Source organism: Lycium barbarum, chromosome 9 (assembly GCF_019175385.1).
Source record: "Lycium barbarum isolate Lr01 chromosome 9, ASM1917538v2, whole genome shotgun sequence".
Taxonomy (NCBI): Eukaryota; Viridiplantae; Streptophyta; class Magnoliopsida; order Solanales; family Solanaceae; genus Lycium; species Lycium barbarum.
Window position 1 is genome coordinate 49,039,587 of NC_083345.1, and position 16,156 is coordinate 49,055,742.

Consider the following 16,156-nt stretch of genomic DNA (forward strand, 5'->3'; position numbering starts at 1 on the left):
TGACTTGGAGGAGTTTATGATTCATTATTCTTGGAATTTTCCAAAACTCCAAGTAGTTATTCCTAATAATGTGGTTGAATATGTGAAACATGAATTGGGATGTTTTGTTAGATCAAAAAAAGTAGACAAGCCTTTGTGGAAAGTTACAAGTTCAGCCAACTTCACAGGAAGCAGTGCATGGGAGGAGATGAGACAAAAGCAACAATTCTCTGAATTATATGGGAAAATATGGATCAAAGGAGTGCCTTACAAAATCTCCTTTTGTCTTTTGGAGAGAAGCTGCCTATTGATGAAGTCCATATGAGAATGAGAATCAACATTGCATCAAGGTGTTGGTGCTTTTAGACCAATAAGAAACCATGGATCATGTATTTGTTACAGGACCATTTGTCAAAAGTATATGGAGGTACATTTCAGCTGCAGCAGGTATTATAGATCTTATCATCAGACCAAACAGGCAGTGTTATTATGGTGGAATGCAAACTATGTCTCAAGATTGAAACCTGTTTATCAGGCAATGCCAGCCTTCATCATGCGTCAACTGTGGAAGAGTAGGAACACCAGAAGACATAGAGGAACAATATCAGTGAATAAAGTCATACATGAAGTGAGTAGGAAAATTTTCATGTTTGCACATCATACATATCCATGGTTACCAAGAGGTACCAAAGAGTTTCCTTTTATGGTAAAATATTTGGAAAACAGGTGAACTCCTTTAACCTGTAAGCAAGTAATTTGGAAGCCACCTTGGATTGGGTATAAATACAACACTGATAGAGCATCTAGGGGAAATCCAAGATATAGTTCTGTTGCTTTTTGTGTAAGAAACAATATTGGATATTTCAGATATGCAAAGGCATGGAGAATTATAGATAGCACAAATCTTGTAGCAGAGGCAATAGCTTTGAAGGAAGTATTAAAGTACTGTATTGCACGTGATCTGCTACCTCTTATTATGGAAACAGACTCACTCATATGGAGAAAATTTTGGATGGTATATGGGAGGTGCCTTAGTATCATAATGATTGTTAGTTCCATTCAAAACTGTATGAAGAACAAGGATGTTATGGTGAAACATGTGTTAAGGAAAGGCAACTGTGTGGCAGATTTTTTTAACTAACCTGGTTTTTGATTTTGCAGGTACAATTGAGTATGATCACTTCATTGATATTCTATCTCAGGGAAGGAGATTGCTTAACATAGATAGAAGCCAAATGCTAAACATCAGATTCAAAACTGCATCAAAACTTTGAAGTATCAATGACAGCAGCTAACAAGGATATATTCAGATGCAATCACAATACTCAGTGTTGACACCTAATTTTTGACCTCCCGTAATTTACTTTAATTACTTAGAGTCCTTGGAAAGTAAATAAAATGAGCTATGCACCTAAAAAGGTTTAAATGATTTTTATAGGTTGTTCAGATCAATATTTTATTCCTTTAAATTGGTGAAAGGTTCTCAATGCATCACAAATCTATTTAAAAATGAATTGGCACTTTTATGAAATTTATGAGATACTTGAAAAAAGGGCATTTTGTTTTAAAATAATAATCATTATTTAATTGTTAAATTGTCAAAAAATCAAAATTAGCAAATATTTTATTCCCTTTAATCCATGGAGTTTGAGTAATTTAAATAATTAACAATTTCACCCTTTAATCTTTAATTTTTCATAGTTGTGTAATTTGTCAAAAATTATTTATAATTATTTATAAATGTTTTAATTAGTCAATTAAATGGTCCTTATTGCAAATTGATGTTTAAATTATTTAATTATTTTTCATTGTGGCCACAATTAATTTGATCAATTCATGGTTTAAGGAAATTGGGGTCATTTTTGTAAAATTACCCTCTTAATGGCCTTGATTGAAATAACCAAATTCATTGGCTTAAATTAGTTAAGGTCATTAATGCAATTCAATTTTTAAACCTGCTAATTAGGCCAAATATAGACATAATTGATATAACCAACTAGATTAAAATCAACTAAGGCGAAATTTGGCCATAATTGAAATAATTAGTTGGATCTGAATCAATTAAGGCCATATTCGCAATTTTAAGCCCATTAACACAATTGGCCAATTATTTTTGGTTAAATATGTCCAAACTTTATCTATAATTAAAATATCATCAATTTTAATCTCCGAATATCCAGGAAAAAGCAGAAAATTTGATGGAAGGACGGGTTTATATAATTATCAAATTATCTTTATACACACACACACACAAACACCATGTCTACATATATATGTTTACACGAGGTATACATATACATGTATACAAAAGGCCAGTCTTTTAATTTTTCAAAATCTGGACCGAGTCCAGCCCAAATGGGCATGACCCGGCCCAGTCTCATTTAGATAAGGGGAATACACCCCTCTTCACATTTTATTTCACACCAAACACCCCCTTCCCCTTTCTCGCTCTTCCCCTTCCATGTAAAACCCTAGCCGCCGCCTGCAAATTCTTTTCTCTCTCGTCCTAAAAATGGAAAAATCACAGTGCATGTGTAAGACGCGCAGCTTTGCAGCACTATTTTCGTGTAAGAAATTAATGTTGAGGTTGTTTCTACCCAAATCTTGCAAAAATCGGTAATGAAACCTTTTCCGTTTTTGCTTTTCTTCAAAATTTACTTAGTCAAAGTTGTTTGTTTTGTCTGATTTCTATGGTATTGCATTCATTCTATTGATTTTCATTGGTTGAGAGTTGAAGGGTTTGGATCAAGCCAAATAGGGCTCAGATCTGACCATTCATTAGGTTGATAAGTCGGTTAAGCCATATATCTGCTTTGTGAGTTCATTTCTTGAGGAAGACTATTTGTCCCACATCAATGTTTGAAAGGTTGGAAACAATTTTGGGGTTCTATAAATAGATCCCCAACACTCTTACAAAAATAGTTTTTTTTTTTGAGTTTTCAAAAAAGAGTTTTCAGACGTCAAAAAACTGAAAAAATAAAAAGAAGGCTAGAAACTTCGAATTCCAAGCCTCTTAAGTATAAAAAATTTCTGACTTCGACTAGTTTGAGGTTTTCTGAGATCTAAAAATTTATTTTCCTTTTGTTTTCGAGTCTGTGTGGCTGCGTGTGGTTTTGGAAGCACAAAGGGCTTTCAAATTTGACTTTTGACCAAGGCTGCACTTTTAAAAGGTATCATTCTATCCTTTTTACTTATTTTGTTATTGTTTAGCAGTTGGTTTATGTGATAGTAGTCTGTTTGGTGATTAGTTTGTTGTTGGATTACTTTCTGGTTCAACTAAATGACAATGTGCTGCTTATGTAATATTTAAGGTTCATTAGCTTAGTTGGATGTGGATATTACTTCCCTTATTTTCAAAGTACATTTTTAACATTAGCAAATAGTTGTTTATATGGACTGAATATACAAGTTCTAGATAATGTGTTCATGTTGTGCGACAGATATGGATGAGCAGTTTGTTGTTGTGTTTTGTTAGATGATCGGAACTTCCTATTTGGCTGCTTCAAACATTAAATATGAGAAGAATAGGATTACATGAGTCATAATAAGTAATTTAGTGAACCATTAAATTAGTGCTGATCCTATTTGAATGTGATAAGTACTGTGATGATCTATTTTGAATCATTTAAGGTAGTTGCCCTTTTCTTGGATGAGACCATGTTAAATTTGATCCTTCAATCTGCTTTCATAGGCCTATATGCCTTTTCTACGTCAATTAGTAAGAATGAGTTATCATTAGGATAAAAAATAAAGTACCATGATTAAACTGAGGTAAGGTTTAAGGAATCTAGGCCTACTTATAGGAGTCTTTGATGTGTTTAAGGTATCAGGGTAAGGTCAAGAAGGGCCTGTTTGCATCAGAGTTGGTCTGAGTCTATATGAATCTTTTTTAATGTGTTTGGATTAACCTAAAATAACTTTGAATAGTTGTATGCTATATATTAAAGGTAATTTGAAACAACAACACCCTAGGATATGACATAGAAAGCATAAAATGAACGTTGGGATTGAAGTCCATTTGTTTGGTAATAGGCTCCTAAATGGTCCATTGGAAGCTAATGTAGGTCCATGAAGTTGTAAAAGTCACCTAAAATGAGGCAGAATACCTAGATGCCACTAGGATGATTGTGTGTCCTGTTCGTTTCATTTGAACAGAGTTCAGCCCTGACATTCATGTTATCAGATCCTCTGTTTCTTTTTATATCTAATTCATGCTTGAATATTCAAAAGCAATTTAAGGGGATTAAAAAAGATATTTGAGTCCTGATGTGCTTTTAAGTATTGAAAAATGATTAGTCAATTGGTAAAAAGGAGTTGTTTGAGTCTAAAGGTTGGTGCTAAGTCTGAACTTAAGCTTTTAAGTGATTAAATGTTCAAAACTTCTCAAAGTGTTAATGTCTAAAAAGTAATTCAAAATATTGTTGCATGGTTGAGACCATAGGCTGAGTTCGTTAAAACCGTTAACTCCCATGGTCAACTAGGTGTTTAGATAAAGTTTGGTTTAAGGGCAGTGTCAAGCTAGTCTTGACCACTGGGTCTTGGTGATTGCCATTAGGCATAAGGATAAGGTAGGGAGTTGAGATTGCCTTGGGAGAGTAAAAGGTGAGCCTTGGCATGAACTAGAGGTAGTGACTAGTGGGACCATGGATCCCTTTTTTTTTTACTGAAAGTAAGACTCAGGAGAGGGATGGGGAGGTGATGACCTCACCCTATGCTATGTCTCTTTCAAGACCCTGAGGTTTCCTTGCCTCTTAAACCTTGTTCTTATGACTGTGGCATTCACATAAATCTCAGGATTGGTTAGGAAGAGTTTATCATGCTTTGGGGGAATCCTTGAGATTTCATGCCATTTAAAACTGAGTTAAAACAAAGGGTAAGGGTCTGTCACATTTCTGCCATAACTAAAAGGAATAAAAACTGCTATTAACTAAGTTCTAGGAGTAAGTTATTCCCCTGGGAATTTAAAGTTGTACAGTCTCAGTCTATTTAATGTTGTTTAGTCCAGACCTCTTGGTTCTCCAATCCTGTTGTGGTGATCATAAGCTATAAAATTTCTTCTCTTTGCCTACATCCTTCTATTGTGCTTCTGTAATCACATTAAACAGTTCTCATTTCCTGCTATGAGGGTTGTTAACATATGAAGTTGATGAATTACTTATTTGATGTGTATAAGAGTTAAAGTTAAACTTTGATTAGCTTTGGTTTGGTCCTTGAGCACTGTTCTAAGGGACAAGGTTTGATTAAGTAAATGAAATGATCTTGAGGCTTAAAGTTAAACACATAAGAATGTGGATATACACAGAATATATATATATATATATATATATATATATATATATATATATATATATATATATATATTAATGAAAAGGAAAAGGAATATACGCATGGTATACACTTGGTTTGCACATCACATGTGTATATTATAAGTATACTATGTGTATACAACAAAAAAGGCTAGTTATAGGCAACATGTATACATGAATAAAAGAGTATGGCTTGTTGTATCACTTATTTGACAAAGTATTTTTTTTAATCAAAACTACCAACCAGATTGCCTGATAGTGCTTTATTAAAAAATCAAAGTTCTGCACAAAAGCTAAAAATGCAAAAAATAAAAGGAATAAAATACATGAATCCAAACTAAAAGAAATCTAAAAGCTTGTCTATTGTAAATCCTTTGGCCTTGACTTGATACTATGTTGACACCTCAAGCTATCACCAGGTGCTATGGATCCATAGTCCATTGAATTAAAATTCAGGCTTCAAGGATGGAATAGAATTCTTTCAGAAAATTCCTCTTATTCAGTTGTTTCTGTGTTTGATCCAAAGCTATGTAATGTTGACCTTTTCCTTCAAGAAAGATTGCATAAAAAGATCCTTTGGATATGTGACAGTAGAAGGAGCATGTAATCACACTGATACCACTATTGTAACCTGTCCAAAAGTCCTTCTATTCAATATGCTAAATCTATTCTAGGCCTGATTACTGCAGTTTTGAAATCCTGCAGAATCGTTATTTCATGTGTTAATCTCTTGGAATCTGATGATCCTTGGCTTGCCTGATTCTGATGTATGGCATCTGTGCTTTTTCAATATTCAAAATTTGTCTTGCTTTCCTTGGAAGTGATTGGTAACTATTGAATTGATGTTCACCTACAAAATCAAAAACAAAGTTAGTCAAAAAATCTGCCAATCCATTTCCTTCCCTCAGTACATGTTCCACTCTCACTTCCTTATCCCTCCTCAACCTTGTAATATCCTTTATGATAAAAAAGATACTCCTGGTACTTCCCATTGTCCTGTCAAGATCATTTTAAGAGTCATTGAATCAGTCTCCCAGATTACTGGCAATAGATCATTTGTCACGCAGTATTTAGTCCCCTCCTGTAAAGCCATTGCTTCAGCAACTAAGTTTGATCCATCTGATATTCTTCTAGCTGCAGCATGCACCAGATCTCCCTTATGGTCCCTAATACAAAATGCCACTGAGCTTGGCCCTGGATTGCCTTTAGAAGCACCATCTGAGTTACACTTAAACCACCCTGGCATAGGAAAATTCCATCTCACTATCTTGCTCACTATGTGTGGTTTGTATGTTTCAATCATCTGCATAATCTAAGGAAGAGACTTTGATACTTGCATTCTTGGATTTCTAACTTTGCACATCTGATGTATGGTAAAATGTATTTCATATATCACCTTATGATTGTCATCTTCCCTCCATGCACCACAGTGTTTCTCCACTTCCATATTTGCCACATTGTGATCACTGGTATGGGTCTAATAATATATTTGAACATAAATGAAAAATCAGCATTCCACCAGACCTGTATCACTTGTTTCTCCTGAAGCAAAGTTTTTGTGATTCCTACAGTCGCTTTAACATATCTCCAAAACTGTGAAGCATTTTTTCCTGTGACAAACAGATGATCTATAGTTTCACATTGTTTAGGATCACATGAATAGCATTTTCCTTCTGTATCAATCCCAATCCTTCTCACTATATCCCCTACTGGCAGTTTGCATTTCCACAATCTCCAGAAAAATAATGAAATTTTGAAAGGCAAACCTGGTATCCACATGATTTTGTATAGATCATACTTCACATATTCCTTCTTAAGAGCTACTATGCACTTCCAATATTAAATTTACCATATGCTATCATCATCCACCTTGGTTTATCCCATTCTTCTGTAGATTCATGAAAGTCTAATTCTTCCAGTACATGATCAACAATATCAGTGGGAAAAAGCTGTTGTAGTTTACTCATGTTCCACCCTTACTGATTTCTAGATTCTTTCACATCTTGTACTATTTCATCCACAACAAACTCATTTGGAATTAAGCAGTATAGAGCTCCAAGTTTTGTCCAATTATCAAACCACATGTTAGCAGTGCCACTTCTTGGCTCCCACCACATTTCATGCTCCATATTTTCTGTAGCTTCTAACATTATCTTCCAGACCTGAGAGCCTCCTTTCCAAGGCACATACTGAGGGTAGTGCCTTTTACAGTACTTGTTCCACATATAATTTGACCATAGAGTATTTGCAGTTCTGAATTTCCACCAGAGTTTAGCACATAATGCTTTAGAAACATCAAATAAGGATCTGAAGCCAACTCCACCTTCCTCCGTTGGCAAGCACAGATTCAACCATGAAAACCAATGTCTTTGTCACGATCCAGCTATAGGGCCATGACGGGTACCCGGAGCTAACCTACCAAGTCTTATCTTTCTCATTATCACATCCAACCTGGATCAACACAATTCTCAAGCAAAGCTTAATATGAAACGATCTTTAATTACTCCTTAAAATATACATTTATGTACCAGCCCACGAGGCTACAAAATAATATACAAGCCATTTGCTAAAGAGATCATAAAAAATCTACTACCCACATATATGTCTACGAGCCTCTAACTGGAGTACTGAAGTCATAAGGACGGGACAGGACCCCGCCATGCCCCCAAATGTGTACACAAAAGAATATATCAATAAACTGTAACTCTGGAGTAGTGGAGTGCTCCTGTGTATCTGCTAATAAAGCTCCTAAGTATCTGTGTCGTCTCCTTGTCTACCTGCGGGCATGAATGCAGCATCCATAAAAGAAAGGAGGTCAGTACGAACGATGCACTGAGTATGTAAGGCATGTATGTTATATCCCGTATTTTATACGTTCGGATATTCCAAGGTAGTCGTGACGAAGTTAAGGGAAAGACCATTTTCAAAATTTATTCTAATGTATAAGCTGTTGTGAATATTATTTACGAACATTGGTAGTATGAAAATATGGAGAAGAGGCCAAGGGTAAAAAGGAAAATTCGCGGAAGGGTTCATGGAAAGTACTGCAGAGGACTAAGGGCAAAAAGGGAATCTCACAAGAAGCCTTGGAAGCTCAAAAGAGGCCCTTGGCCGTGTGGTGTGTGGCATGTGCCCATATTTTTATTTAATGGGACTAATTATAAATAAGAAAGGACTAAAGCTTGCATAGGAAGACTAATGGTCTTCTTTGTCATTTTGAGAAAATTCAAAAAAAAAAAAAAAAAGAGAAAATTTTAGAAAAAGAAAGGAGGGGGAACATGTGGCTATTTCATATTTTAAAGGGGGACATGTGCGTATTTCATATTGGTAGGGGGGAGCATGTATAAATATATGAGTACAATTCATAACCATGTAAAAACTAGAATTCATCTTTGACCACTTAAGAGAATTCTAGAAAATTGAAGAAAGTTGGAAAAAAAAAAGAAGGGTAAAAACGGCTAAAGGGGGTGCACATGACTAGCCATGTGCCATGAATAAATATATATATGTGGGAGATGACAAACAAGGCATAAGTCATCACTTTTCCTCTAGAGAATTCAAGAAAGATGGAGAGAAAAAGAAGAAGAAGCACACGGATGAGGGGCTGGCCGAAATTGCCCCTCAACCTTGACCATGGAAAATTATTCTTTTCATGTTTTCCTACTAATTGGAAGGCCCTCGTCGACGTGGAATAGTTGTTGGGACAAGAAAGTCGTTCGTTCTTGCTATTCTTCGTTCTAGCCGAGTGGTGAAGTTGGATGGAAAAGGTGAGGTTCAATCTTGATTTCATGTTTTATAGATGTTTATGCATGTTGAAGTGTGTGGGAAAGGAAAAAAGTCATGAAATCTTACATAGAGATGTTGTGGCCGTGAGTGTAGGGTGTTGGTACAAGCATGATGAATAAATTTTATTTAATGTTATTTGATTGTTGTATATGTTGTGGAGTGTGGAAATGAATGAAATTCGTAACAATATGGATGTTGGGGTGTTGGCCGAAAATGGGCTGCCTTGTGCGTTAGGTAATGAACTAATTTCATTTAATATTGGTTGATACTGTTATGAGCGTTTTGAACATGTCGTAATGTGTTGAAATCGGTGAAATTCATAAAGATATGTATAGTGTTGTGTGGCCGTGTGTTGCAAGATTGGCCGTGTATATGTGTTGTGTTGTGTAAGGAAGAATGAATTAAATTTATGTGGTGCATTGGTTGTTGTTGTAATGTATAGAAAAGAATGGAAATTCATGAAAATCTATGTATTGTTGTTGTGGCTGAATGGTATAGGATTTGGTAAGTTATGGTAAATTGATGTTATTTGACATTTTAGTTGTTGTTGTTGTTATGGATTATGTGGTGTAAAACGAAGGGCGTTGTTGAAGTTAACGTATGGGAATAACAATGAAATGTATGGTTGTGATTGAAGTTGAAGGTTGCGGATGAAGTAGTATGTAGATTTAGTTGTTGGAACATTATGTGAATTGAATTGAATTGAATTGAATTGGATTGAATTGAATCGAATTGATTATTGAAGTCTTGCTAGTATTATTGTTGGTTTGGACGGGTTGAATTCCCGGATTGTTGTTGATTTGGGGCCGAGCCGTATTCTCGGGGTTGGTATATTTACAGGGGAGGTGCTGCCGAAATTCCGGCAGAATATAAGTGAATGTGTTTGAAAGGTTAAGGCAAGTATATGATAATGAAACTAATGAATGGATGAATTCTCTTGCATGTAGACAAACAAGTTGGACGCATAAGCGTAGCTAGTAAGGCGCGGCACAGGTATGTAAGGCTTACCCTTTCTTTCTTTTGGCATGTCTTAGAGCCCAGTGAGGTGTGATATTGATATATTGGGGCTATTCCATTCTGTGATTCCGAGTCTGTTTATGATTTGTATGTCCTCCCTAGTTTAAGTATCTAATAATCCTGATAGGCGGATTCTGACATCTGTATTTTTGACATAAGTATTCTGATCTGAGAGTCCTGGCATAAATATTCTGAAGTAAGTATTCTGACATAAATACGCTGAGATAAGTATTCTGATATAATCCTTCTGATATAAGTATTCTGGTATAAGTAATCTGTCACGGATATTCGGATAGTACGTTAGATTAATCCATTGAGTCTTGGTTATGTGCATTTAGTTTCTCATTTTCTGCTCGTGCATAGAGTCTACTTCCTTCACCGAGTCCCAGGCCGGTTTATATCGTGCGCACGGTTCCCGAGTTCCTCGCCTGAGGGCCGGGCGCCGTATATGAATTCCGAAGTATGATGTGTTACGAAGTATGATGTGTTTGGTTCGCTGAACCGCCTATATGTATTTGTATATCCGGATATTATGATATGTGTCGGAGACAGGAGCAAATCTTCCGAAGTATGATGTGTGTGGCGCCTAAGGCCGGGAGGCGCCACATTTTCCCGGGTCCCGCAAAGGACTGGATACCGTTCTTGCATGCATGGTCTGTGTTCCAGTAAGTTGTTTCTGCTATCTTGTATATCGTACCTACGATCTGTATATCTGAGTCTGATTCTGATGCTGTCTGTTATACTTCCGTACCTTTGATTCTGATCATGATTCTGTTTACTGTATTCTTGCCTTACATGCCCAGTACATATTCCGTACTGACCCCTCTTCTTCGGGGGCTGCGTTTCATGCCGCGCAGGTACACCCAGATGAGCAGAAGACTTTGCTAAGAGATGTGTCAGCGGGATTGGCGAGCTCCACCCTCCTCCGGAGTGTCGCCGAGTCAGAGCGTATATAAGTTGTGATTTCTGATCTGTGTTAGAGACTTTGCAGACAGAGTTGTGGGTACAAAGAGTCAGTTCGTAAGCAGCTTCATATGTCTACAGATTCTGTTTGGTCTGACCTGAGATCTGTGTCCTAAGCTGCCCTGTTTGCTATGATGGCCTAAACGGCCTATATGTTCGTATATGTGTATGTGTTCAGGCGATGTACATTCCGCCTGTCTACTGGATTTGGCACGATATGTCTGATATGTTTGATATACGTGGCCGCTTAAGACAATGTCTGTTTACAGTTTTTGTTATCAGTTCTAATGTATGTTTCGTGTGATCAGGTTCTGGAAATTTGAAAAATATATATATATAAAATCAGAGTCTGAGGGTTCGCTCGGCTCCGTATATGGGGTCGGGTGCCCATCACATCCTAGTAAGGTTAGGGTGTGACAATGTATAAAAACATAATAAAGAAATAAGAGAGAATAAGATGAAGGGATAACCTATAACTGATTGCCTCTTAAGGCGGAGTCATAAATGCTAACTTTTATATTTAAAACATCATCATATCATATACACATATATAAATTGTCCGACCATATAGGTACGGTGTGATCAGCATTAGCCCGCGTCCGGGCCTCCCGCTTCCGGGGTAACCATCTCATGCCGCCCACTAGTGGTGTATGCCCGACCAACTAGGCACGGTGTAATTATCATCATAGCTGCCCACTACGCCCCTCGTAGTGGTGTCTGCCCGGCCAACTCGGTATGGTGTAAACTCACATATACATAATATAAAGCATGCATGAGAGCTCAAGTAAAAGTTATAACTCTATCGGAGTGACGTAAGGTCGGTAACGTCCGATTATATTATGGAACAAACATCATCGCTATGTCTCAAATTGAAGGAACTAGTATCATGAGGGGAGATTATCAACAATGAACAACATCAAGGATATCATAAAATAAGATCATTTGTCTAATAATAACATCAATTCATAAGTTTTGTATCTCTGGAAATAGAATAATCATCATCATCATTATCATAGAACACATCTTATCTCCTTTTCATAAGAAGCTTTTAAGAATCTTTAACATTCAACCTTTGGGATGTAAGAAGGTCATGAGAACATATATAGGAAGTGGTGATATAAGAGTCATGCCTTTTGAAATAAAGGGACTAGCCTTACATACCTTTGTGTGTCCTTAACGACTAAACGTTCTCCTTCCAAGCTCACGATTCTACATTCAAGAGAATTCTTACCAAGTTTAGGCCATTGGAAACATACTTAAGTCTGAACTAAAGCAAGTAAGAGCTAATGGAAATTGGGCAGCATTTCCTTTGTTTCGAAAACTTTCTCCATATAATAAATAACTCCCAAACATCAATAGCAAAACCCATAATAGCATAATCAATAGACTTTTTCAAGTTAAACATTGTTCAATCCTCCAAACTCATTTTCAAAGTCGTTCATAGCCATAGCTACAGCATAATACCATACTCATTTTCAGATAATACTTCCTCAACGTCATTAGTATAATGCACAACAAAATTATACTCATGGCATACCAAGAACAATGACTCAAGTCAAATTACTATTCAAGAATATCATTAAATCCATGTTTGAACTTCATATTCTTCTTCCTTCCTTCATTCAAGTTATTCCACAACCAAATACTATTAATAACATGAAATAGATGTAAAACTCACCTTTGATCATGTAAGGATGAACTTTTGATGAATATACTTCACTTGAGAGAAACCCCAACTTCAATACCAAAGGGGATCTTGACTTCTACAAACCCTAGTAAGCTTCTTTGCACTTGATTCTCTTGGTTCTTGGTAATTAATCCTTGATTTCTCTTGGATTTGTGTTGATATGGTGTGAGGAACTTTCTAGAGCTCTCAAGAAGCGTGGAGAAGATGGGAAATGATAAATAAGAACTTGGGTCATCTATTTACAAGTAGAGAAAAATTTGACCCGATTGAGTTATACGGACACTTATGCGGTCCGTATAAGTGACCGTATACTACTACCAGGGACTGACCTTCTCTGTAACTATTATACGGACCCTTATACAGACAATATAAAGTTATACGGACCATATAAGTGGTCGTATAACTCATATTTTTCCAAAATTATTCTCGTCGATTCGTTCAATCTCAAATCCTTATGGAACCTTCTTGGCACTTCTATAATAATTAATTAACCATCTAAGGATCCCTATAGCTTCTCCTCAAGACATTATTCAATAAACATCAAATTGATAATTGTGAAACCTTCGCAAACACAACTTATACTTTACTTTCTTCAACGAACTTAGTTCCATCGATTCATGTGACTTCAAAATCTTGTGGTGCACACTTTAAGGCTATAAAATACTCTCCTAAAGGTCATATGGACTTCATGTTCACTTTAAGCTTGCATTAGTCCATTCACAGCACGACAACATGAAATGTCCGAGGTGTAACATTCTCCCCCCCCCCCCCCCTTAAGAACATTCGTCCTCGAATGTTAAGTTCTAGAGGATTCTACAAAAATTTTGCCAAAGTTTCCCCTGTAATATGGCACTACCATCCTATCATAGCAACCTAAAATAATATCGCCTCACAGGGCTACAATAGCAATAGCAAGAAAACATGGCCACACGCAACCCAAAAGCATCAAAGAAAGCATTACATAACTATAGACAATGGCGTCTCGTCCTGAACCTCTTCTGGGAGTGGAAATAGATTCGGATACCTGGACTTCATATCTTTTTCTGCTTCCCAAGTCATCTCCTCTCTATTATTGTTTCTCCACAAGACCTTAACTGAGGCTACATCTTTGGTTCTGAGTTTCCATACTTGCCTATCTAGCATAGCGATGGGTACTTCTTCATAAGCCAACTTATCAGTAACTTGAACATCGTCTACAGGCACGATTCTAGAAGGATCTCCAATACACTTACAGAGCATTGACACATGAAAAACTGGGTGGACTGATTCAAATTCTGAAGATAGATCTAATTCATAAGCCCCTTGGCCTACTTTGCGAACAATCCTATAAGGCCTAACATACCGGGGATTAAGCTTCCCCTTCTTGCGAAATCTCATTACACCTATCATTGGCGACATTTTCAGGAATACCCAATCATTAACATGGAATTCCATATCTCATCGATGGTTGGCCGCATAAGAGTTTTGGAGGTTCTGGGCTGTCAACAACTGGTTTCGAATAAGCTTGATCTTTTCTACCGCTTGTTGAATCAATTCTAGGCCTATTAGTTGTGTCTCTCCTACTTCAAACCATCCAATTGGCGATTTACACTTCCTTCCATATAGAGCTTCATACGGGGCCATTTGAATACTGGAATGATAACTGTTGTTATATGCAAATTCAATAAGTGGCAAATGATCATCCCAATTACCTCCGAAATCTAATACACATGCTCGCAACATATCTTCCATGGTTTGGATAATGCGTTCAGCTTGTCCATCAGTCTGTGGATGAAATGCTGTGCTGAGTCTTACTTGAGTTCCGAAGCCTTCTTGAAAGGATTTCCAGAATTTAACGGTAAATTGTGCTCCCCTATCAGTAATGATGGACATAGGGACACCATGAAGTCGCACTATTTCTTTAAGATACAACTTTGCATAATCTTATGCTGAGTATACAGTTCTAACTGGTAGAAAATGAGCTGACTTCGTGAGTCTATCAACAATTACCCATATGGAGTCATACTTATGCTGAGAACGGGGCAAGCCTACAATAAAATCCATGTTCATTACTTCCCATTTCCAGGTTGGTATTTCCATAGCTTGCAACAATCCCCCTGGTTTTTTATGCTCGATTTTCACTCTTTCACAATTTGGACATTGAGCTACAAACTTTGCTATGTCTTTATTCATTGTGTCCCACCAATATATTAATTTGAGATCATGGTACATCTTTGTCGCTCCTGGATAAACAAAATAATGGGAATAATGAGCTTCTTCAAGAATCGGATAACTCTTCCCATGTTTCCACAACTTCCTGGAAGCGTAGGCTATTACCTTACCATGCTGCATCAACACACAGCCCAACCCGACACCAGAGGCATCACAATAAACGGCATAGCCTTATGATCCTTCTGGAAATGTCAGGACTGGGGCTGAAGTCAATCTATCTTTCAATTCTTGGAAACTGCACTCACAAGCATCGGTCCACTGAAATTTTGCTGATTTCTGAGTTAGCTTCGTCAATGGTGCTGAAATAGAAGAAAATCCTTCCACAAATCTTCTGTAATAGCCTGCTAATCCCATAAAGCTACGGACCTCCGTAGATGTCGTAGGCCTTGGCCAAGTCTTCACAGCCTCAATCTTCTGGGTATCTACCCGAATACCATCAGCTGAGATAATATGGCCTAGAAAAGTCACAGAATTTAACCAGAACTCACATTTTTAAAACTTGGCATATAATTCTCGAGTTCGAAGAATTCCAAGGAAAGTATGTAGATGATCTGCATGCTCTGCTTCTGATCGAGAGTACACCAGAATATCATCGATGAACACTATTACGAATAAATCTAGGAAAGGCCTGAATACATTATTCATCAAATTCATGAACACTGCCGGAGTGTTAGTCAACCCAAACGACATTACCCGAAATTCGTAATGACCATATCTATCACGACCCAACCCCGTGGGCCATGACTAGTGCTCGAAATGGGCACCCGTATACGTACCTGTTAAATATAATCAAACCGAAGCTATGAATAATATGGAAACCTGCAAAAGAACTCCAACGGTTCATAACGTCATCCTATATGTATAGTCAGATAGACTGTCTCCTGAGGAGTCACAACTGATCAAATCATAAAATGATACGCAAGCCGACAAGGCTGCCACTACAAACAAACATCATATCATAGCACATCGTATAGACACAGCTGAACAGAACTTATACACAACCCACACGTATATCTACAGACCTCTAAGAGTACGAATAGCGAAATATGACGGGACAGGGCCCGTCGTACCCCTGGATAACATATACATATATATATATATATATATATATATATATATATATATATATATATATATATATATATATATATATATATATATATATATATATATATTATAAGGTCTGTACTAAAAGTCTAAACCCCGG

At 36.9% G+C, this 16,156-nt stretch overlaps 1 long non-coding RNA gene across 1 annotated transcript; it reads left to right on the top strand.

Annotated features, from left to right (window-relative positions):
• The first annotated feature begins 2,405 nt into the window (after window positions 1–2,405).
• Window positions 2,406–11,371, top strand: LOC132612361 (uncharacterized). Its single transcript, XR_009571738.1, has 3 exons — window positions 2,406–2,595; window positions 3,072–3,149; window positions 10,946–11,371. It is a non-coding gene; the product is annotated as an uncharacterized LOC132612361 (long non-coding RNA).
• The last annotated feature ends 4,785 nt before the right edge of the window (window positions 11,372–16,156 follow it).